Here is a 14459-nt window from a genome sequence, read left to right as displayed (position 1 = left end):
TTTTTTCCCCGTTTACAATCAAATTAGCCTACAATTTTGTCAAAATCCGGCAGTGCCCGAGCTATGTTGATTTCAGTCGAAATAATTGTTTTTAATGAGTTAACCGTCTCCGGGGTAATCTGCGTCATACCCTTCCGCACAGAACCGGCTTACGACAACAGAAATCGATAATTGTTCCCAGAAAATAGAAAAAAAATAAGAAGAAGGAAATAACGAATATAAAGCTATTATTATGCCTGAGATACGATAAAATGGAACCGGAATCGAATTTCGAGCTTCCTAAGCGGATTTCTCGAGGAAACGAAAGCTTAACAGAAGCTGTAAATCGCAAATTCGAGGGTCTTTGAGAAGGAATTCGGCTAAAATCTCGTCAGCTCATTGCGTAGTAATGAATCTCGTCCGTTTGCCCGTTTACAATCAAATTAGCCTACAATTTTGTCCAAATCAAGCAGTGCTTGAGCTACTTTCATTTCACATGTCTTATTTGGTCCCGATCGAGATTCAGATGATTTAAGCCGAAAATCGTCTGTCAACAAGTAATCAAAAATAGAAAAACACGAAAAGGGGTGCAACACGAGGACTTCCTAGGGGGTCACCCATCCTAGTACTGCTCTCGCCCAAGCATGCTTAACTTCAGAGTTTTTATTGGATCCGGTGCATTAGTGCTGGTATGATCGCACCCGACATTGAGTGGGATGTTTATTCTTATATCCCTCGAGTACGTGTGGAGCGGGCGGCGACGGACAACACGCGGCACTGCTCTCGCCCAATCATAACCATGAAGTTAAGCGTTCTGGCGCGATGGCAGAGCTAGGATGGGTGACCTTCCTGAGAAGACCTCGTGTCGCGATCGTTTACGTAAATTATGGCTAAAACTGTCGAAATAATTGTTTTTAATTAGTTATCCGTCTCGGGATAATCTGCGTCATACCCTTCCGCACATAACCGGCTCACGACAACGAAAATCGATAAATGTTCATAGAAAATAGAAAAAAAATAAGAAGAAGGAAATAACGAATGTAAAGCTATTATTATGCCTGGGATACGATAAAATGGAACCGGAATCGAATTTCGAACTTCCTAATCGGATTTCTCGAGGAAACGAAAGCTTAAGAGAAGCGGTAAATCGCAAATTAGAGGGTCTTAGAGAAGGAATTCGGCTAAAATCTCGTCAGTTTGCCCGTTTACAATCAAATTAGCCTACAATTTTGTCCAAATCCGGCAGTGCCCGAGCTACATTGATTTCACATGTCTTATCTGGTCACGATCGAGATTCAGAAGATTTGAGCCGAAAATCGTCTGTGAACAAAGTAATCAAAAATAGAAAAACACGAGTACTTCCCCTGCTCTCGCCCAAGCACGCTTAACTTCGGAGTTCTGATGGGATCCGGTGCATTAGTGCTGGTATTATTGTACCTGATATTAAGTGGGATGTTTATTCTTATATCCCTCGTATACGTGTGGAGCGGGCGGTGATGAATAACACGCGGCACTGCTCTCGCCCAATCACAACCATGAAGTTAAGCGTTCTGGCGCGATGGCAGAGCTAGGATGGGTGACCTCCCTGGGAAGACCTCGTGTCGCGACCGTTTATGGAAGTTATGGATAAAACAGTCGAAATAATGTTTTTTAATGAGTTAACTGTCTCCGGAGTAATCTGCGTCATACCCTTCCGCACAGAACCGGCTCACGACAACAAAAATTGATAAATGTTCCCAGAAAATAGAAAAAAAAATAAGAAGAAGGAAATAACGAATGTAATGCTATTATTATGCCTGGGATACGATAAAATGGAACAGGAAACGAATTTCGAACTTCCTAAGCGGATTTCTCGAGGAAACGAAAGCTTAAGAGAAGCAATAAATCGTAAATTAGAGGGTCTTAGAGAAGGAATTCGGCTAAAATCTCGTCAGCTCATTGCGTAGTAATGTGTCTCGTCCGTTTGCCCATTTACAATCAAATTAGGCTACAATTTTGTCCAAATCAGGAAGTGTCCGAGCTCCGTTGATTTCACATGTCTTATCTGATCCCGATCGAGATTCAGATGATTTGAGCCGAAAATCGCATGTCAACAATTAATCAAAAATAGAAAAACACGAAAAGGGGTGCAACACGAGGACTTCCCAGGGGGTCGCGGGCGGCGATGGACAACATGCGGCACTGCTCTCGCCAAATCATAACCACGAAGTTAAGCGTTCTGGCGCGATGGCAGAGGTAGGATGGGTGACCTCCCTGGGAAGACCTCGTGTCGCGATTTTTTACGTAAATTATGGATAAAACAGTCGAAATAATTGTTTTTAATTAGTTTACCGTCTCCGGAGTAATCTGCGTCATACCCTTCCGCACAGAACCGGCTCACGACAACAAAAGTCGATAAATGTTCCCAGAAAATAGAAAAAAAATAATAAGAAGGAAATAACGAATGTAAAGCTATTATTATGCCTGGGATACGATAAAATGGAACCGGAATCGAATTTCGAACTTCCTAAGCGGATTTCTCGAGGAAACGAAAGCTTAAGAGAAGCGGTAAATCGCAAATTAGAGGGTCTTAGAGAAGGAATTCGGCTAAAATCTCGTCAGCTCATTGCGTAGTAATGAGTCTCGTCCGTTTGCCCGTTTACAATCAAATTAGCCTACAATTTTGTCCAAATCCGGCAGTGCCCGAGCTACTTTCATTTCACATGTCTTATCTGGTCTCGATCGAGATTTAGATGATTTGAGCCGAAAATCGTCTGTCAACAAGTAATCAAAAATATAAAAACACGAAAAAGTGTGCAACACGAGGACTTCCCAGGGGGTCACCCATCCTAGTACTGCTCTCGCCCAAGCATGCTTAACTTCGGACTTCTGATGGGATCCGGTGCATTAGTGCAGGTATGATCGCACCCGACATTGAGTGGGATGTTTATTCTTATATCCCTCGAGCACGTATGGAGCGGGCGGCGATGGACAACACGCGGCACTGCTCTCGCCCAATCACAACCATGAAGTTAAGCGTTCTGGCGCGATGGCAGAGCTAGGATGGGTGACCTCCCTGGGAAGACCTCGTGTCGCGACCGTATATGGAAATTATGGATAAAACAGTCGAAATAATGTTTTTTAATGAGTTAACCGTGTCCGGAGTAATCTGCGTCATACCCTTCCGCACAAAACCGGCTCAGGACAACAAAAATCGATAAATGTTCCCAGAAAATAGAAAACAAATAAGAAGAAGGAAATAACGAATGTAAAGCTATTATTATGCCTGGGATACGATAAAATGGAACCAGAATCGAATTTCGAACTTCCTAAGCGGATTTCTCGAGGAAACGAAAGCTTAAGAGAAGCGGTAAATCGCAAATTAGAGGGTCTTAGAGAAGGAATTCGGCTAAAATCTCAACAGCTCATTGCGTAGTAATGAGTCTCGTCCGTTTGCCCATTTACAATCAAATTAACCTACAATTTTGTCCAAATCCGGCAGTGCCCGAGCTACTTTAATTTCACATGTCTTATCTGGTCCCGATCGAGATTCAGATGATTTGAGCCGAAAATCGTCTGTCAACAAGTAATCAAAAATAGAAAAACACGAAAAGGGGTGCGACACGAGGACTTACCAGGGGGTCACCCATCCTATTACTGCTCTCGCCCAAGCATGCTTAACTTCGGAGTTCTGATGGGATCAGGTGCATTAGTGCTGGTATGATCGCACCCGACATTGAGTAGGATGTTTATTCTTATATCCCTCGAGTACGTGTGGAGCGGGCGGCGATGGACAACACGCGGCACTGCTCTCGCCCAATCATAACCATGAAGTTAAGCGTTCTGGCGCGATGGCAGAGCTAGGATGGGTGACCTCCCTGGGAAGACCTCGTGTCGCGACCGTTTACGAAAATAATGGATAAAACAGTCGAAATAATTGTTTTTAATGAGTTAACCGTCTCCGGAGTAATCTGCGTCATACCCTTCCGCACAGAACCGGCTCAGGACAACAAAAATTGATAAATGTTCCCAGAAAATAGAAAAAAAAAATAAGAAGAAGGAAATAACGAATGTAATGCTATTATTATGCCTGGGATACGATAAAATGGAACCGGAAACGAATTTCGAACTTCCTAAGCGGATTTCTCGAGGAAACGAAAGCTTAAGAGAAGCAATAAATCGTAAATTAGAGGGTCTTAGAGAAGGAATTCGGCTAAAATCTCGTCAGCTCATTGCGTAGTAATGTGTCTCGTCCGTTTGCCCATTTACAATCAAATTAGGCTACAATTTTGTCCAAATCAGGAAGTGTCCGAGCTCCGTTGATTTCACATGTCTTATCTGGTCACGATCGAGATTCAGATGATTTGAGCCGAAAATCGCATGTCAACAATTAATCAAAAATAGAAAAACACGAAAAGGGGTGCAACACGAGGACTTCCCAGGGGGTCGCAGGCGGCGATGGACAACATGCGGCACTGCTCTCGCCCAATCATAACCACGAAGTTAAGCGTTCTGGCGCGATGGCAGAGGTAGGATGGGTGACCTCCCTGGGAAGACCTCGTGTCGCGATTTTTTACGTAAATTATGGATAAAACAGTCGAAATAATTGTTTTTAATTAGTTTACCGTCTCCGGAGTAATCTGGGTCATACCCTTCCGCACAGAACCGGCTCACGACAACAAAAATCGATAAATGTTCCCAGAAAATAGAAAAAAAATAAGAAGAAGGAAATAACGAATGTAAAGCTATTATTATGCCTGGGATACGATAAAATGGAACCGGAATCGAATTTCGAACTTCCTAAGCGGATTTCTCGAGGAAACGAAAGCTTAACAGAAGCGGTAAATCGCAAATTAGAGGGTCTTAGAGAAGGAATTCGGCTAAAATCTCGTCAGCTCATTGCGTAGAATGAGTCTCGTCCGTTTGCCCGTTTACAATCAAATTAGCCTACAATTTTGTCCAAATCCGGCAGTGCCCGAGCTACTTTCATTTCACATGTCTTATCTGGTCTCGATCGAGATTTAGATGATTTGAGCCGAAAATCGTCTGTCAACAAGTAATCAAAAATATAAAAACACGAAAAAGTGTGCAACACGAGGACTTCCCAGGGGGTCACCCATCCTAGTACTGCTCTCGCCCAAGCATGCTTAACTTCGGACTTCTGATGGGATCCGGTGCATTAGTGCAGGTATGATCGCACCCGACATTGAGTGGGATGTTTATTCTTATATCCCTCGAGCACGTATGGAGCGGGCGGCGATGGACAACACGCGGCACTGCTCTCGCCCAATCACAACCATGAAGTTAAGCGTTCTGGCGCGATGGCAGAGCTAGGATGGGTGACCTCCCTGGGAAGACCTTGTGTCGCGACCGTTTATGGAAATTATGGATAAAACAGTCGAAATAATGTTTTTTAATGAGTTAACTGTGTCCGGAGTAATCTGCGTCATACCCTTCCGCACAAAACCGGCTCAGGACAACAAAAATCGATAAATGTTCCCAGAAAATAGAAAACAAATAAGAAGAAGGAAATAACGAATGTAAAGCTATTATTATGCCTGGGATACGATAAAATGGAACCAGAATCGAATTTCGAACTTCCTAAGCGGATTTCTCGAGGAAACGAAAGCTTAAGAGAAGCGGTAAATCGCAAATTAGAGGGTCTTAGAGAAGGAATTCGGCTAAAATCTCAACAGCTCATTGCGTAGTAATGAGTCTCGTCCGTTAGCCCGTTTACAATCAAATTAGGCTACAATTTTGTCCAAATCCGGCAGTGCCCGAGCTACTTTAATTTCACATGTCTTATCTGGTCCCGATCGAGATTCAGATGATTTGAGCCGAAAATCGTCTGTCAACAAGTAATCAAAAATAGAAAAACACGAAAAGGGGTGCGACACGAGGACTTACCAGGGGGTCACCCATCCTAGTACTGCTCTCGCCCAAGCATGCTTAACTTCGGAGTTCTGATGGGATCAGGTGCATTAGTGCTGGTATGATCGCACCCGACATTGAGTGGGATGTTTATTCTTATATCCCTCGAGTACGTGTGGAGCGGGCGGCGATGGACAACACGCGGCACTGCTCTCGCCCAATCATAACCATGAAGTTAAGCGTTCTGGCGCGATGGCAGAGCTAGGATGGGTGACCTCCCTGGGAAGACCTCGTGTCGCGACCGTTTACGAAAATAATGGATAAAACAGTCGAAATAATTGTTTTTAATGAGTTAACCGTCTCCGGAGTAATCTGCGTCATACCCTTCTTCAAAGAACCGGCTCAGGACAACAAAAATTGATAAATGTTCCCAGAAAATAGAAAAAAAAAATAAGAAGAAGGAAATAACGAATGTAAAGCTATTATTATTCTTGGGATACGATAAAATGGAACCAGAATCGAATTTCGAACTTCCTAAGCGGATTTCTCGAGGAAACGAAAGCTTAAGAGAAGCGGTAAATCGCAAATTAGAGGGTCTTAGAGAAGGAATTCGGCTAAAATCTCAACAGCTCATTGCGTAGTAATGAGTCTCGTCCGTTTGCCCGTTTACAATCAAATTAGCCTACAATTTTGTCCAAATCCGGCAGTGCCCGAGCTACTTTCATTTCACATGTCTTATCTGGTCCCGATCGAGATTCAGATGATTTGAGCCGAAAATCGTCTGTCAACAAGTAATCAAAAATAGAAAAACACGAAAAGGGGTGCAACACGAGGACTTCCCAGGGGGTCACCCACCCTAGTACTGCTCTCGCCCAAGCACGCTTAACTTCGGAGTTCTGATGGGATCCGGAGCATTAGTGCTGGTATGATCGCACCCGATATTGAGTGGGATGTTTATTCTTATATCCATCGAGTACGTGTGGAGCGGGCGGCGATGGACAACACGCGGCACTGCTCTCGCCCAATCATAACCATGAAGTTGAGCGTTCTGGCGTGATGGCAGAGCTAGGATGGGTGACCTCCCTGGGAAGACCTCGTGTCGCGATCGTTTACGTAAATTATGGATAAAACAGTCGAAATAATTGTTTTTAATGAGTTAACCCTCTCTGGAGTAATCTGCGTCATACCCTTCCGCACAGAACCGGCTCAGGACAACAAAAATTGATAAATATTCCCAGAAAATAGAAAAAAAAAATAAGAAGAAGGAAATAACGAATGTAATGCTATTATTATGCCTGGGATACGATAAAATGGAACCGGAAACGAATTTCGAACTTCCTAAGCGGATTTCTCGAGGAAACGAAAGCTTAAGAGAAGCGGTAAATCGTAAATTAGAGGGTTTTAGAGAAGGAATTCGGCTAAAATCTCGTCAGCTCATTGCGTAGTAATGTGTCTCGTCCGTTTGCCCATTTACAATCAAATTAGCCTACAATTTTGTCCAAATCCGACAGTGCCCGAGCTACTTTCATTTCACATGTCTTATCTGGTCTCGATCGAGATTCAGATGATTTGAGCCGAAAATCGTCTGTCAACAAGTAATCAAAAATAGAAAAATACGAAAAGGGGTGCAACACGAGGACTTCCCAGGGGGTCACCCATTCTAGTACTGCTCTCGTCCAAGCACGCTTAACTTCGTAGTTCTGATGGGATCCATGGCATTAGTGCTGGTATGATCGCACCCGAAATTGAGTGGGATGTTTACTCTTATATCCCTCGAGTACGTGTGGAGCGGGCGGCGATGGACAACATGCGGCACTGCTCTCACCCAATCATAACCATGAAGTTAAGCGTTCTGGCGCGATGGCAGAGCTAGGATGGGTGACCTCCCTGGGAAGACCTCGTGTCGCGACCGTTTACGTAAATTATGGATAAAACAGTCGAAATAATTGTTTTTAATGAGTTTACCGTCTCTGGAGTAATCTGCGTCATACCCTTTCACACAAAACCGGCTCACGACAACAAAAATCGATAAATGTTCCCAGAAAATAGAAAAAAAATAAGAAGAAGGAAATAACGAATGTAAAGCTATTATTATGCCTGGGATACGATAAAATGGAACCGGAATCGAATTTCGAACTTCCTAAGCGGATTTCTCGAGGAAACGAAAGCTAAACAGAACCGGTAAATCGCAATTTAGAGGGTCTTAGAGAAGGAATTCGGCTAAAATCTCACCTGATCATTGCGGAGTAACGAGTCTCGTTCGTTTGCCCGTTTACAATCAAATTAGCCTACAATTTTGTCCAAATCCGGCAGTGCCCGAGCTACTTTCATTTCACATGTCTTATCTGGTCTCGATCAAGATTCAGATGATTTGAGCCGAAAATCGTCTGTCAACAAGTAATCAAAAATAGAAAAACACGAAAAGGGGTGCACAACACGAGGACTTCCCAGGGGGTCACCCTTCCTAGTACTGCTCTTGCCCAAGCACGCTTAGTTTCGGAGTTCTGATGGGATCCGGTGCATTAGTGCATGTATGATCGCACCCGACATTGAGTGGGATGTTTATTCTTATATCCCTCGAGTACGTGTCGAGCGGGCGGCGATGGACAACACGCGGCACTGCTCTCGCCCAATCATAACCATGAAGTTAAGCGTTCTGGCGCGATGGCAGAGCTAGGATGGGTGACCTCCCTGGGAAGACCTCGTGTCGCGACCGTTTACGAAAATAATGGATAAAACAGTCGAAATAATTGTTTTTAATGAGTTAACCGTCTCCGGAGTAATCTGCGTCATACCCTTCCGCACAGAACCGGATCACGACAACAAAAATCGATAAATGTTCCCAGAAAATAGAAAAAAAAAATAAGAAGAAGGAAATAACGAATGTAAAGCTATTATTATTCTTGGGATACGATAAAATGGAACCAGAATCGAATTTCGAACTTCCTAAGCGGATTTCTCGAGGAAACGAAAGCTTAACAGAAGCGGTAAATCGCAAATTAGAGGGTCTTAGAGAAGGAATTCGGCTAAAATCTTCGTCAGCTCATTGCGTAGTAATGAGTCTCGTCCGTTTGCCCGTTTACAATAAATTAGCCTACAATTTTGTCCAAATCCGGCAGTGCCCGGGCTACTTTCATTTCACATGTCTTATCTGGTCCCGATCGAGATTCAGATGCTTTTAGCCGAAAATCGTCTGTCAACAAGTAATCAAAAATAGAAAAACACTAAAAAGGGTGCAACACGAGGACTTCCCAGGGCGACACCCATCCTTGTACTGCTCTCGCCCAAGCACGCTTAACTTCGGAGTTCTGATGGGATACGGTGCATTAGTGCTGGTATGATCGCACACGACATTGAGTGTGATGTTAATTCTTATATCCCTCTAGTACGTGTGGAGCGGGCGGCGATGGACAACACGCGGCACTGCTCTCGCCCAATCATAACCAGGAAGTTAAGCGTTCTGGCGTGATGGCAGAGCTAGGATGGGTGATCTCCCTGGGAAGACCTCGTGTCGCGACCGTTTACGTAAATTATGGATAAAACAGTCGAAATAATTGTTTTTAATGAGTTAACCGTCTCCGGAGTAATCTGCATCATACCCTTCCACACAGAACCGGCTCACGACAACAAAAATCGATAAATGTTCCTAGAAAATAGAAAAAAAAAAGAAGAAGGAAATAACGAATGTAAAGCTATTATTATGCCTGGGATACGATAAAATGGAACCGGAATCGAATTTCGAACTTCCTAAGCGGATTTCTCGAGGAAACGAAAGCTTAACAGAAGCGGTAAATCGCAAATTATGGGGTCTAAGAGAAGGAATTCGGCTAAAATCTCGTCAGCTCATTACGTAGTAAAAAGTCTCGTCCGTTTGCCCGTTTACAATCAAATTAGCCTACAATTTTGTCCAAATCCGGCAGTGCCCGAGCTAGTTTCATTTCACATGTCTTATCTGGTCCCGATCGAGATTCAGATGATTTGAGCCGAAAATCGTCTGTCAACAAGTAATCAAAAATAGAAAACACGAAAAAGGGTGCAACACGAGGACTTCCCAGGGTGTCACCCATCCTAGTACTGCTCTCGCCCAAGCACGCTTAACTTCGGAGTTCTGATGGGATCCGGTTCATTAGTGCTGGTATGATCGCATCCGACATTGAGTGGGATGTTTATTCTTATATCCCTCGAGTACCTGTGGAGCGGGCGGCGATGGACAACACGCGGCACTGCTCTCGCCCAATCATAACCACGAAGTTAAGCGTTCTGGCGCGATGGCAGAGGTAGGATGGGTGACCTCCCTGGGAAGACCTCGTGTCGCGATCGTTTACGTAAATTATGGATAAAACAGTCGAAATAATTGTTTTTAATTAGTTTACCGTCTCCGGAGTATTCTGCGTTATACCCTTCCGCACAGAACCGGCTCACGACAACAAAAATCGATAAATGTTCCCAGAAAATAGAAAAAAAATAAGAAGAAGGAAATAACGAATGTAAAGCTATTATTATGCCTGGGATACGATAAAATGGAACCGGAATCGAATTTCGAACTTCCTAAGCGGATTTCTCGAGGAAACGAAAGCTTAACAGAAGCCGGTAAATCGCAAATTAGAGGGTCTTAGAGAAGAAATTCGGCTAAAATCTCGTCAGCTCATTGCGTAGCAATGAGTCTCGTCTGTTTGCCCGTTTACAATCAAATTAGCCTACAATTTTGTCCAAATCCAGCACTGCCCGGGCTACTTTCATTTCACATGTCTTATCTACTCCCGATCGAGATTCAGATGATTTGAGCCAGGAGGTCACCCATCCTAGTACTGCTCTCGCCCAAGCACGCTTAACTTCGGAGTTCTGATGGGATCCGGTGCATTAGTGCTCGTATGATCGCACCCGACATTGATTGGGATGTTTATTCTTATATCCATCGAGTACGTGTGGAGCGGGCGGCGATGGACAACACGCGGCACTGCTCTCGCCCAAACTAACCATGAAGTTAAGCGTTCTGGCGCGATGGCATAGTTAGGATGGGTGACCTCCCTGGGAAGACATCGTGTCGCGATCGTTTACGTAAATTATGGATAAAACAGTCGAAATAATTGTTTTTAATGAGTTAACTGTCTCCGGAGTAATCTGCGTCATACCCTTCGACACAGAACCGGCTCACGACAACAAAAATCGATAAATGTTCCCAGAAAATAGAAAAAAAAATAAGAAGGAAATAACGAATGTAAAGCTATTATTATGCTTAGGATACGATAAAATGGAACCGGAATCGAATTTCGAACTTCCTAAGCGGATTTCTCGAGGAAACGAAAGGTTAACATAAGCGTTAAATCGCAAATTAGAGGGTCTTAGGGAAGGAATTCGGCTAAATCTCGTCAGCTCATTGCGTAGTAATGAGTCTCGTCCGTTTGCCTCGTTACAATCAAATTAGCCTACAAGTTTGCCCAAATCCGGCATGCCCGAGCTACTTTCATTTCACATGTCTTTATCTGGTCACGATCGAGATTCAGATGATTTTAGCCGAAAATCGGCTGTCAACACGTAATCAAAAATAGAAAAACACGAAAATGGGTGCAACACGAGGACTTCCCAGGAGGTCACCCATCCAGTACTGCTCTCTCAGCCCAGAACGCTTAACTTCGGAGTTCTGATGGGATCCGGTGCATTAGTGCTGGTATGATCGCACCCGACATTGAGTGGGATGTTTATTCTTATATCCCTCGAGTACGTGTGGAGCGGGCGGCGATGGACAACACGCGGCACTGCTCGCCCAATCATAACCATGAAGTTAAGCGTTCTGGCGCGATGGCAGAGTAGGATGGGTGACCTCCCTGGGAAGACCTCGTGTCGACGTTTACGTAAATTATGGATAAAACAGTCGAAATAATTGTTTTTAATGAGTTAACCGTCTCCGGAGTAATCTGCGTCATACCCTTCCGCACAGAACCGGCTCACGACAACAAAAATCGATAAATGTTCCCAGAAAATAGAAAAAAAATAAGAAGAAGGAAATAACGAATGTAAAGCTATTTTTATACCTGGGATACGATAAAATGGAACCGGAATCGAATTTCGAACTTCCTAAGCGGATTTCTCGAGGAAACGAAAGCTTAACAGAAGCGGTAAATCGCAAATTAGAGGGTCTTAGAGAAGGAATTCGGCTAAAATCTCGTCAGCTCATTGCGTAGTAATGAGTCTCGTCCGTTTGCCCGTTTACAATCAAATTAGCCTACAATTTTTTCCAAATCCGGCAGTGCCCGAGCTACTTTCATTTCACATGTCTTATCTGGTCCCGATCGAGATTCAGATGATTTGAGCCGAAAATCGTCTGTCAACAAGTAATCAAAAATAGAAAAACACGAGGACTTCCCAGGGTGTCACCCATCCTAGTACTGCTCTCGCCCAAGCACGCTTAACTTCGGAGTTCTGATGGGATCCGGTGCATTAGTGCTGGTATGATCGCACCCGACATCAAGTGGGATGTTTATTCTTATATCCCTCGAGTACGTGTGGAGCGGGCGGCGATGGACAACACGCGGCACTGCTCTCGCCCAATCATAACCATGAAGATAAGCGTTATAGCGCGATGGCAGAGCTAGGATGGGTGACCTCCCTGGGAAGACCTCGTGTCGCGACCGTTTACGTAAATTATGGATAAAACAGTCGAAATAATTGTTTTTAATGAGTTAACCGTCTCCGGAGTAATCTGCGTCATACCCTTCCGCACAGAACCGGCTCACGACAACAAAAATCGATAAATGTTCCCAGAAAATAGAAAAAAAAATAAGAAGAAGGAAATAACGAATGTAAAGCTATTATTATGCCTGGGATACGATAAAATGGAACCGGAATCGAATTTCGAACTTCCTAAGCGGATTTCTCGAGGAAACGAAAGCTTAACAGAAGCGGTAAATCGCAAATTAGAGGGTCTTAGAGAAGGAATTCGGCTAAAATCTCGTCAGCTCATTGCGTAGTAATGAGTCTCGTCCGTTTGCCGTTTACAATCAAATTAGCCTACAATTTTGTCCAAATCCGGCAGTGCCCGAGCTACTTTCATTTCACATGTCTTATCTGGTCCCGATCGAGATTCAGATGATTTGAGCCGAAAATCGTCTGTCAACAAGTAATCAAAAATAGAAAAACACGAAAAGGGTGCAACACGAGGACTTCCCAGGGGTCACCCATCCTAGTACTGCTCGCCCAAGCACGCTTAACTTCGGAGTTCTGATGGGATCCGGTGCATTAGTGCTGGTATGATCGCACCGACATTGAGTGGGATGTTTATTCTTATATCCCTCGAGTACGTGTGGAGCGGGCGGCGATGGACAACACGCGGCACTGCTCTCGCCCAATCATAACCATGAAGTTAAGCGTTCTGGCGCGATGGCAGAGCTAGGATGGGTGACCTCCCTGGGAAGACCTCGTGTCGCGACGTTTACGTAAATTATGGATAAAACAGTCGAAATAATTGTTTTTAATGAGTTAACCGTCTCCGGAGTAATCTGCGTCATACCCTTCCGCACAGAACCGGCTCACGACAACAAAAATCGATAAATGTTCCCAGAAAATAGAAAAAAAAATAAGAAGAAGGAAATAACGAATGTAAAGCTATTATTATGCCTGGGATACGATAAAATGGAACCGGAATCGAATTTCGAACTTCCTAAGCGGATTTCTCGAGGAAACGAAAGCTTAACAGAAGCGGTAAATCGCAAATTAGAGGGTCTTAGAGAAGGAATTCGGCTAAAATCTCGTCAGCTCATTGCGTAGTAATGAGTCTCGTCCGTTTGCCCGTTTACAATCAAATTAGCCTACAATTTTGTCCAAATCCGGCAGTGCCCGAGCTACTTTCATTTCACATGTCTTATCTGGTCCCGATCGAGATTCAGATGATTTGAGCCGAAAATCGTCTGTCAACAAGTAATCAAAAATAGAAAAAACAAAAAGGGTGCAACACGAGGACTTCCCAGGGGTCACCCATCCTAGTACTGCTCTCGCCCAAGCACGCTTAACTTCGGAGTTCTGATGGGATCCGGTGCATTAGTGCTGGTATGATCGCACCGACATTGAGTGGGATGTTTATTCTTATATCCCTCGAGTACGTGTGGAGCGGGCGGCGATGGACAACACGCGGCACTGCTCTCGCCCAATCATAACCATGAAGTTAAGCGTTCTGGCGCGATGGCAGAGGTAGGATGGGTGACCTCCCTGGGAAGACCTCGTGTCGCGACGTTTACGTAAATTATGGATAAAACAGTCGAAATAATTGTTTTTAATGAGTTAACCGTCTCCGGAGTAATCTGCGTCATACCCTTCCGCACAGAACCGGCTCACGACAACAAAAATCAATAAATGTTCCCAGAAAATATAAAAAAAATAAGAAGAAGGAAATAACGAATGTAAAGCTATTTATGCCTGGGATACGATAAAATGGAACTGGAATCGAATTTCGAACTTCCTAAGCGGATTTCTCGAGGAAACGAAAGCTTAACCGAAGCGGTAAATCGCAAATTAGAGGGTCTTAGAGAAGGAATTCGGCTAAAATCTCGTCAGCTCATTGCGTAGTAATGAGTCTCGTCCGTTGCCCGTTTACAATCAAATTAGCCTACAATTTTGTCCAAATCGGCAGTGCCCGC

General features: G+C 44.1%; 14 non-coding genes and 1 pseudogene across 14 annotated transcripts; all 15 read right to left on the bottom strand.

The window, feature by feature from the left end:
* Window positions 1-563: 563 nt before the first annotated feature.
* LOC142507990 (5S ribosomal RNA) lies at window positions 564-682 on the bottom strand. The gene has a single exon (XR_012806224.1). It is a non-coding gene; the product is annotated as a 5S ribosomal RNA (ribosomal RNA).
* A 2087-nt stretch (window positions 683-2769) lies between these two features.
* Window positions 2770-2888, bottom strand: LOC142515601 (5S ribosomal RNA). The gene has a single exon (XR_012811437.1). It is a non-coding gene; the product is annotated as a 5S ribosomal RNA (ribosomal RNA).
* Window positions 2889-3571: 683 nt separating this feature from the next.
* Window positions 3572-3690, bottom strand: LOC142514272 (5S ribosomal RNA). The gene has a single exon (XR_012810173.1). It is a non-coding gene; the product is annotated as a 5S ribosomal RNA (ribosomal RNA).
* Window positions 3691-5041: 1351 nt separating this feature from the next.
* LOC142515600 (5S ribosomal RNA) lies at window positions 5042-5160 on the bottom strand. The gene has a single exon (XR_012811436.1). It is a non-coding gene; the product is annotated as a 5S ribosomal RNA (ribosomal RNA).
* A 683-nt stretch (window positions 5161-5843) lies between these two features.
* Window positions 5844-5962, bottom strand: LOC142515678 (5S ribosomal RNA). The gene has a single exon (XR_012811511.1). It is a non-coding gene; the product is annotated as a 5S ribosomal RNA (ribosomal RNA).
* Window positions 5963-6647: 685 nt separating this feature from the next.
* LOC142507460 (5S ribosomal RNA) lies at window positions 6648-6766 on the bottom strand. Its single transcript, XR_012805719.1, has one exon. It is a non-coding gene; the product is annotated as a 5S ribosomal RNA (ribosomal RNA).
* Window positions 6767-7451: 685 nt separating this feature from the next.
* Window positions 7452-7570, bottom strand: LOC142507350 (5S ribosomal RNA). The gene has a single exon (XR_012805610.1). It is a non-coding gene; the product is annotated as a 5S ribosomal RNA (ribosomal RNA).
* Window positions 7571-8255: 685 nt separating this feature from the next.
* Window positions 8256-8374, bottom strand: LOC142510236 (5S ribosomal RNA). Its single transcript, XR_012808360.1, has one exon. It is a non-coding gene; the product is annotated as a 5S ribosomal RNA (ribosomal RNA).
* A 685-nt stretch (window positions 8375-9059) lies between these two features.
* Window positions 9060-9178, bottom strand: LOC142508157 (5S ribosomal RNA). Its single transcript, XR_012806385.1, has one exon. It is a non-coding gene; the product is annotated as a 5S ribosomal RNA (ribosomal RNA).
* A 681-nt stretch (window positions 9179-9859) lies between these two features.
* LOC142515990 (5S ribosomal RNA) lies at window positions 9860-9978 on the bottom strand. Its single transcript, XR_012811809.1, has one exon. It is a non-coding gene; the product is annotated as a 5S ribosomal RNA (ribosomal RNA).
* Window positions 9979-10590: 612 nt separating this feature from the next.
* LOC142512555 (5S ribosomal RNA) lies at window positions 10591-10712 on the bottom strand (annotated as a pseudogene).
* A 679-nt stretch (window positions 10713-11391) lies between these two features.
* Window positions 11392-11511, bottom strand: LOC142510070 (5S ribosomal RNA). The gene has a single exon (XR_012808207.1). It is a non-coding gene; the product is annotated as a 5S ribosomal RNA (ribosomal RNA).
* Window positions 11512-12171: 660 nt separating this feature from the next.
* On the bottom strand, window positions 12172-12290 carry LOC142508856 (5S ribosomal RNA). The gene has a single exon (XR_012807057.1). It is a non-coding gene; the product is annotated as a 5S ribosomal RNA (ribosomal RNA).
* Window positions 12291-12972: 682 nt separating this feature from the next.
* Window positions 12973-13088, bottom strand: LOC142517185 (5S ribosomal RNA). Its single transcript, XR_012812945.1, has one exon. It is a non-coding gene; the product is annotated as a 5S ribosomal RNA (ribosomal RNA).
* Window positions 13089-13768: 680 nt separating this feature from the next.
* Window positions 13769-13886, bottom strand: LOC142513954 (5S ribosomal RNA). The gene has a single exon (XR_012809873.1). It is a non-coding gene; the product is annotated as a 5S ribosomal RNA (ribosomal RNA).
* Window positions 13887-14459: the final 573 nt, after the last annotated feature.

This window comes from Primulina tabacum, chromosome 10, assembly GCF_025594145.1.
Source record: "Primulina tabacum isolate GXHZ01 chromosome 10, ASM2559414v2, whole genome shotgun sequence".
Lineage (NCBI taxonomy): Eukaryota > Viridiplantae > Streptophyta > Magnoliopsida > Lamiales > Gesneriaceae > Primulina > Primulina tabacum.
Note: the sequence above shows the minus strand (reverse complement) of the source record. Positions and strands in the feature narration are given on the sequence as shown.